Source organism: Brassica oleracea, chromosome C9 (genome assembly GCF_000695525.1).
Source record: "Brassica oleracea var. oleracea cultivar TO1000 chromosome C9, BOL, whole genome shotgun sequence".
NCBI classification, from domain to species: domain Eukaryota; kingdom Viridiplantae; phylum Streptophyta; class Magnoliopsida; order Brassicales; family Brassicaceae; genus Brassica; species Brassica oleracea.
In genome coordinates, this window is record NC_027756.1 from 6,797,394 (window position 1) to 6,806,502 (window position 9,109).

At 39.3% G+C, this 9,109-nt stretch overlaps 1 long non-coding RNA gene across 2 annotated transcripts; it reads right to left on the reverse strand.

Moving 5' to 3' along the window:
• Positions 1-1,045: 1,045 nt before the first annotated feature.
• On the reverse strand, positions 1,046-3,155 carry LOC106316889. Of its 2 annotated transcripts, none has more exons than XR_001264996.1 (4): positions 2,678-3,155; positions 2,268-2,438; positions 1,370-1,876; positions 1,046-1,302 (listed from the first exon to the last, which is right to left on the reverse strand). It is a non-coding gene; the product is annotated as an uncharacterized LOC106316889 (long non-coding RNA). The 2 variants fall into 2 exon arrangements; XR_001264995.1 differs by having other exon boundaries at positions 2,268-2,500.
• Between the last annotated feature and the right edge of the window lie 5,954 nt (positions 3,156-9,109).

The following is a 9,109-nucleotide window of genomic DNA, read 5'->3' on the forward strand; positions in this document are numbered from 1 at the left end:
ATATCCCCTATCACAATTATTAACGGGTCAAGAGCCAGACATACCCCATCATAAGACATTTGGATGTGCTGTCTATGTACTAATTGCTCCACCACAGAGAACTAAGATGGAAACTCAAAAGGAGGTGGGGGTATATGTTGGATATGATTCTCCCACAATAATAAAGTACTTTGAGCCAACTATGGGTGATTATATTTGAGGCCAGGTACACGGATTATTTTAAGACCAGAAAGAGAACGACGATGAAGAAGCCTTTGATTTTGGTTTATTTTATACTAACCAGCTCAAAGAGGGGTTATTTAGTTTTGTTGATTGTTTTCAGACAGGTTATGCTTTACACATGGTGGTACACGCATATCACAGCAACATCATCCAAGATTTCATGTGTGTGTATTTGAGGTCGATGACTCAATATGTTCTATCAGATTATGACATAGCCGATGGTAAAGAAGAACCAACTATCATGTTCGAGGACGAAATATATTCTGTCCAAAATCTTCATCACCCACGGATTGCAGAAAATTGGAGAGGTCCAAGAGACCTTCAGTAATGTTCAAATCAGGGGGAGTAATATTTGTTGTACTTTTTTTCCTTCACCATGGTTTTGTCCCAATTGGGTTTTCCTGGTAAGGTTTTAATGAGACAAGCACATTACAAGCTCTAAATGGTTATGGCATCCAAGGGAGAGTGTTATGAACCAGATTATGGATGAGTCATAACCAAGAGATTATGATTTGTAATCTTTCCATTTATCTATGACGGTGTAATCTCCTATATAATGAACCTCTATGTTATGAATAAAGATAGACTTTTTCATTACTTTCACGACAGTTTCTATATAACTCAAATCAATCAATATATAATATCACTTGATAAAAAAAATTGTGTGGTCTTTTATGTAAGATACGAACGGTAAATAGTACCACAAACAATACAAAAAGACTTAAAATAATAATAAATATGGTTAGCATATAGGAAGTATATTGAATAAGATAAAAATGGAATAAGGATATGATAACATAAAGTCAAACAAGGTAATCGTTTGTCCAAAACATTGTATGAAATATGACCTTATTTTTACTATATAAAATGTGGCATCAAGCAAGTGCTTCACCTGCCTTATGGCAAGGACATGCCTGCATGCATGACAAAGTGGAGTTGAGTTGTCTTCCCATCAGTGCCCTTAACATCAGAGAGCTTGAGCAGAGCATAAACTTGAGGATTTTTGCGCCACCACATATGGTTCCTACATTCATCTTGTTCCCAGTCTTAAGGACAGCTTCTAAGAACTTCATGAATAACCTGTTTGACTTTTGTATCAATCACCATACCTTGTAACACATGAATTAACAAATGAACATTGTAATACCTCAAGCATTGAGAAAGAGTTTCTGAGATGAACCACTTCATCTTCAAACGTCTCTCTATAAAGCATTGCTTCAGCTATTTGAAACGTAAATGATACTACCACAAACAACTTCAAAAATTTCTCAGCAGAGCCAAGCTCATCTATCTACTACTCCTTTGTAGCTACACAACTTCAACTCTCTTTCTTTAGTCGGCACTATCTTCACCAATGCTTCTGGTTGCTGTAAACACAACCCTTCCCCTGAAACAAAAGAAAGGTTTAAAATCAGATCAGGTCCGCAACGGATCGATTTGTGCTGATCTTGGCTTATTTTTTTCCCAAAGAAGAGCAGATTTGATCGTCGGTTGCGTTAAGGGATTTCAAGAGAGTGGTAAAGTCCTGAAGTCTCAAGAAGGTGTTTTCCTAGGGATGAAGTCTTGCACTTCCGTTATTCGTTCTTTGTAGAACTTTGCATTGTGTATCCAAATAGCAACCCGATCGTCTCCTCCTCCACTAATATTATTCGATCTCAATTTGAAAAAAAGGAATATCATCGTTAGAGAAGAGAGAGATAGGATGAGTTTTTTTTTCTAAGTGTTTGGCGGAGCTTAGAAGGAAGAATTTGAAACATTATTTCATATTGAAACATCAAATTTGAAAAACATCAAATGACAGAGGTATAAATATTATTATTTATAAAGGACTAATATTATTCGATCTCAATTTATAAAGGACTAATATTATTCGATCTCAATATTATCATCCGCCAAGGACTAATATTATTCGATCTCAATTTGAAAAAAAGGAATATCATCATTTGATGTTTCTCAGCTTAGACCGTTAGATAAATAAGGTCATATTTCATATTGGTTTTGAAAAACATCAAATGACAGAGGTAGAGGAGGCATTTTTTCATTACTTGAGGTTGTTATGACAGTGGTGGCGTGGAGGTTTAGAGGAAGAAGCACAAACTTTTGCAGATAGTTGCGACAAAAGCGTCTCTGGCTTGGACATTTCTGGCAAAGGTAGAGTGTGAAGAACTCTGTTTAGAAACTGCGGAAGCGGTGTAGGTTGTGGCAGAGGAGAGATTCTGAAACCGTTTCCGGAGCATTCAGGAATAACCAAATCATGTGAAGATCAAAGCTCTAATTTCTATATAATGAGACAATAAAAAGACCAGTCAAAATAGTAAACTAAGATTTGAAAATCCAACCAAAGCCTTTCGAGATCTATAATATCAAATAATCAAAACTTTCTTGATGGTTCTATGACATAAATTTCATAATACCAGAATCCATAATAAGATGCTCTGAAATCGAAATCAGTTACCTCTTGATCGCTTTCATCCTCTTTTTATGTTCCAGTTCCACAAAGCCATTCAATGGAGTTTTTTTAATTTATATCCCTCCTTTCCTTAAAACTGCTGTTTTTGATTCTTGATGATATTTTCTCTGATCGATAGGACTGTCTTAGAGAAAAACGATCTTTAATGATGTTTAGGCCATAAGTTTTACTTCATGACTGCAGCCTTCTCTTGGGAAAAGCTATTTCAGATCTATTCCAATAGATTAATGGAAAAGAGAGCGAAGTGAAGAGGGCAGAAAACAGGGCTGCAATGCCATAATCAGAGGGATGTATTGAAACAAAAATTTTAAGAGACTTTGAGATTTTGTTAAAATCTCAGGTTATTCAACTAATGATTTTAAAAACTCTTTTCAAATCAAGTGTTATTCAATATAGAATTTGGGTAAAGTTACTAAAAGCACTTGAAATCCCTTTATCCCTTATTATTCAATTAACAATTTGTAGAGGCTATATCAAATCTACGGTTATTCAATCCAAAATAATATTTAAGAAGAAACTTCTGTTATAAAGATTTTAGGAAAGTTTACACTAATTTTTAGTTAAAAACAGTTCACATAGAATAACATCTCTTAGAGCTGGTATTCGAAGATATTTGGAAAATAAACCATTTGAGTATCATACCTTATCGAGCAAGAATTGAGAGACGTGTCTTGGTGCTCTCACATATCACCCCAACTTCAAAAGTATATAAAAATAACCTGATCACTGTTTTACATGATCGAGTCAATAATACATATATATCTGATCAATTCATTCATGGCCATTGATTCAAAAGTCGAGCTTTGATGAATCAACAAATTTAGGGAGAATTGCCAATTGTGACTCAAAACTTGGAGTCAAACCCAAAACAATACCCCAACTTGGGTCAAAGGCAAAAGTAACCTAAAAGGCTATTGAAATTACAACTATCCCTTTGTGACCAAACAATAAAACGAAATTTTTTTTACGTTTCTACCCCTCGCAAGTCGTCTGTTTAGACGACTTGAAAATAAGTCGTCCAGACGACTTAACTGAAAGTCGTCTGGACAGTTAGTCTTAAACATAATTTAAAAATTTTGTAAAAAATATTTTGATAAGTGAAAAATGGGAATTATGTAATTAACATATGTCTTAGGAAGTATAAATTAAGATATAACAAATTTCAATTGTTTTCAGCATAGATGAGTGAAAGTAGTGAGTCATGATATTCTTTAGTTTATGTTTCATCAACATATGTTGTAGTATTGTATGTGTTCTTAGGGTTAGATTTTGGAAAGCATTAAAACCGTTTTTGAAAATTTTTAAAATAACTTATGCGTGTTCATTTCTGTGTATAGTAAACACTATTTAAGTATAATTTGATTTTATAACGTGGTTAGTTAGTTAATCTAGTCATTTTAGTTTAGGGGTTCATTTTAGGGTCTAGGACGACTTAATATTTTGTCGTCTGAAAACAGACGACTAAATATTAAGTCGTCTGTTGTACATTATCAGCCAGAATAAGTCGTCTAAACCGGACCAAACCTTAAAGTTTACCAATGTAATTTTAAAGCTAACCGGATTATTTACCCAATATATAAGGTGATTTTTATTTTTTTTGTTTCATTTTTCGCGAAATTCAGAAACCCTAACAGTTCTCTCTCAAAGGCGATTTCGAATTCCCACGATTTCCGAACAAACCATCGTTCTCAACATCGGCTATCTATCTCACTTCATTCTCACCGTTGTCGCCGCAGCTTCTTCTAACCCTAGCCGCGCCGATTCCTCTAAACCCTAGCGCCGCCGATTCCACTATTTCCGAACAAACCGTCGCCCTCGCCACCGTGGTCACCAACGTTCTAAACACTAGCGCCGCCGCTTCTTCTAAACCCTAGCGCCGCCGCTTCTTCTCTGTAAACCTTAGCGCCGTTTCTCTGTAAACCCTAACGCCGCTAAGTCATCAATCTCGAGGAAAAGATGAACATAAAACGTTGTCTCTATCAATTTACTCATTCTCACCGTTTCACGTTTATTTTTTCAGATCTATAACCGCAATGACGAGTACTCCAACTCCTTCTGCGACTGGAAGACTTGTAAGTAATTTAAGTCGTCTACTAAGTCGTCTGGACTTATATTGTTGTCTTTGATTATTTTGCAGACAAAAAGGATGGATATTCCAGAACTCCCCCGTAGGTTATACACATCAGGGGAAGAACCAGAAGCCCACAATAGCATTTCGTATCATACGGATAACAGCAAGTTGCATACTGCTCTTAGGAAAGCTCTTACTGATGACGAATTTGAAGAGCTCAAGGAGTCGAGTTTGGGAGTTTTCATCAAGTTCAAGGAGCAGGGATTTGGTTGGGCTTCAAGGCTGGTTCACTACATGCTCAGTTTCAAGCTGGACATTAAGAAGAAGTATGAGATGTGGTCTCTCGTTGGTCCAGAACCTTTGAGGTTTTCACTGTTAGAGTTTGAAAACCTCACTGGTCTAAACTGCGAGTACATCGAGGACCTTGAGACACCAAAATGTGACGTTACCCCAGAGATGGTTTCTTTCTGGGGGATGCTGGGAGTTCATCTGGAAGCTGGGCCAACTACTGATCAGATAATAGCAGCACTGAAGAGATGCGGGGATTGGTCCAGGGAAGATCGCAAGCGGCTCGCGTACCTCTCCATCTTCACTGGATTCATTGAAGGGAGAAAGTTTTCAACCGCTACACGATCTACTCTGGCAAGGCTAGTGATGGATTTAGAACGGTTTGAGAATTATCCATGGGGGAGAGTCGCGTTTAAGGTGCTGATGGACTCTTTGTGGAACAAAGAAATTGCTGGCTGTTACACCGTGGATGGGTTTATACAAGTTCTTCAGGTCTAGACGTACACAGCTATGCCGGAATTGGGTGCTAGTATTGGTGGTCCCAGAGCAGACAGTCCGTCTCCACCGATACTGGCTTACGAGGGCAGCAGAGGCCGCAGATCAATGAAAGCTGCTATCTTGAGTCAGGTATTTACTTCAATCCAAAAGACTGCGCAGACGACTTATTATAAGTCGTCTGGAAAGTCTTCCATCTGGACGACTTATTAGACGACTTATAATAAGGCGTCTGGAAAGTCTTCCCAGCTGGACGACTTATCGGACGACTTAATTAAGTCGTCTGGAAAGTCTTCCATCTGGACGACTTATTAGACGACTTATAATAAGGCGTCTGGAAAGTCTTCCCAGCTGGACGACTTATCGGACGACTTAATTAAGTCGTCTGGAAAGTCTTCCATCTGGACGACTTATTAGACGACTTATAATAAGGCGTCTGGAAAGTCTTCCCAGCTGGACGACTTATCGGACGACTTAATTAAGTCGTCTGGAAAGTCTTCCATCTGGACGACTTATTAGACGACTTATAATAAGGCGTCTGGAAAGTCTTCCCAGCTGGACGACTTATCGGACGACTTAATTAAGTCGTCTGGAAAGTCTTCCATCTGGACGACTTATTAGACGACTTATAATAAGGCGTCTGGAAAGTCTTCCCAGCTGGACGACTTATCGGACGACTTAATTAAGTCGTCTGGAAAGTCTTCCATCTGGACGACTTATTAGACGACTTATAATAAGGCGTCTGGAAAGTCTTCCCAGCTGGACGACTTATCGGACGACTTAATTAAGTCGTCTGGAAAGTCTTCCATCTGGACGACTTATTAGACGACTTATAATAAGGCGTCTGGAAAGTCTTCCCAGCTGGACGACTTATCGGACGACTTAATTAAGTCGTCTGGAAAGTCTTCCATCTGGACGACTTATTAGACGACTTATAATAAGGCGTCTGGAAAGTCTTCCCAGCTGGACGACTTATCGGACGACTTAATTAAGTCGTCTGGAAAGTCTTCCATCTGGACGACTTATTAGACGACTTATAATAAGGCGTCTGGAAAGTCTTCCCAGCTGGACGACTTATCGGACGACTTAATTAAGTCGTCTGGAAAGTCTTCCATCTGGACGACTTATTAGACGACTTATAATAAGGCGTCTGGAAAGTCTTCCCAGCTGGACGACTTATCGGACGACTTAATTAAGTCGTCTGGAAAGTCTTCCATCTGGACGACTTATTAGACGACTTATAATAAGGCGTCTGGAAAGTCTTCCCAGCTGGACGACTTATCGGACGACTTAATTAAGTCGTCTGGAAAGTCTTCCATCTGGACGACTTATTAGACGACTTATAATAAGGCGTCTGGAAAGTCTTCCCAGCTGGACGACTTATCGGACGACTTAATTAAGTCGTCTGGAAAGTCTTCCATCTGGACGACTTATTAGACGACTTATAATAAGGCGTCTGGAAAGTCTTCCCAGCTGGACGACTTATCGGACGACTTAATTAAGTCGTCTGGAAAGTCTTCCATCTGGACGACTTATTAGACGACTTATAATAAGGCGTCTGGAAAGTCTTCCCAGCTGGACGACTTATCGGACGACTTAATTAAGTCGTCTGGAAAGTCTTCCATCTGGACGACTTATTAGACGACTTATAATAAGGCGTCTGGAAAGTCTTCCCAGCTGGACGACTTATCGGACGACTTAATTAAGTCGTCTGGAAAGTCTTCCATCTGGACGACTTATTAGACGACTTATAATAAGGCGTCTGGAAAGTCTTCCCAGCTGGACGACTTATCGGACGACTTAATTAAGTCGTCTGGAAAGTCTTCCATCTGGACGACTTATTAGACGACTTATAATAAGGCGTCTGGAAAGTCTTCCCAGCTGGACGACTTATCGGACGACTTAATTAAGTCGTCTGGAAAGTCTTCCATCTGGACGACTTATTAGACGACTTATAATAAGGCGTCTGGAAAGTCTTCCCAGCTGGACGACTTATCGGACGACTTAATTAAGTCGTCTGGAAAGTCTTCCATCTGGACGACTTATTAGACGACTTATAATAAGGCGTCTGGAAAGTCTTCCCAGCTGGACGACTTATCGGACGACTTAATTAAGTCGTCTGGAAAGTCTTCCATCTGGACGACTTATTAGACGACTTATAATAAGGCGTCTGGAAAGTCTTCCCAGCTGGACGACTTATCGGACGACTTAATTAAGTCGTCTGGAAAGTCTTCCATCTGGACGACTTATTAGACGACTTATAATAAGGCGTCTGGAAAGTCTTCCCAGCTGGACGACTTATCGGACGACTTAATTAAGTCGTCTGGAAAGTCTTCCATCTGGACGACTTATTAGACGACTTATAATAAGGCGTCTGGAAAGTCTTCCCAGCTGGACGACTTATCGGACGACTTAATTAAGTCGTCTGGAAAGTCTTCCATCTGGACGACTTATTAGACGACTTATAATAAGGCGTCTGGAAAGTCTTCCCAGCTGGACGACTTATCGGACGACTTAATTAAGTCGTCTGGAAAGTCTTCCATCTGGACGACTTATTAGACGACTTATAATAAGGCGTCTGGAAAGTCTTCCCAGCTGGACGACTTATCGGACGACTTAATTAAGTCGTCTGGAAAGTCTTCCATCTGGACGACTTATTAGACGACTTATAATAAGGCGTCTGGAAAGTCTTCCCAGCTGGACGACTTATCGGACGACTTAATTAAGTCGTCTGGAAAGTCTTCCATCTGGACGACTTATTAGACGACTTATAATAAGGCGTCTGGAAAGTCTTCCCAGCTGGACGACTTATCGGACGACTTAATTAAGTCGTCTGGAAAGTCTTCCATCTGGACGACTTATTAGACGACTTATAATAAGGCGTCTGGAAAGTCTTCCCAGCTGGACGACTTATCGGACGACTTAATTAAGTCGTCTGGAAAGTCTTCCATCTGGACGACTTATTAGACGACTTATAATAAGGCGTCTGGAAAGTCTTCCCAGCTGGACGACTTATCGGACGACTTAATTGTGAGGTTAAAATCTCAAAAAAAAAAGGAGTCAAAAGAAAAGGTTAGTTTTCTGTTTGACTCCAAGTTTTGAGTCACTTTTGCAAAAAGCCCACAGATTTAAGAACTAGAAATTTCACATTCACAAGAAATCTGAAGGAGTAGTCTACAAAAGTCTTGCTGCACGAACTCTTCACTGCAGTAGCTTCCATGATTCATTCAGCGTATCCAGTTTTCATATGCCTTGTTTGACATGGTTCATCCATTTGTGAATTTATGTGGTTAGTTGAATCTTATTTTTTCCTAGTTCTGGATTCTTAGAATAGAAGCCACTCTCTTCCCATTTCTCTAAACCAAACGCCATTGCCGAAGAAGTCTAGTTCTCTCTCACCATCTGCCACGGAGGTTTGGTGATTGATTCTAACCGATTGTCTATTTGACTCATCGTGAAACTAGGACTGGACACATATCGAATATCCGGGTATTTGAAGGTATTTGTGACTTGTTTCGTATGTTACGGATATCTAATTTTTCGATTTGCTTTGCTTCAGAAAA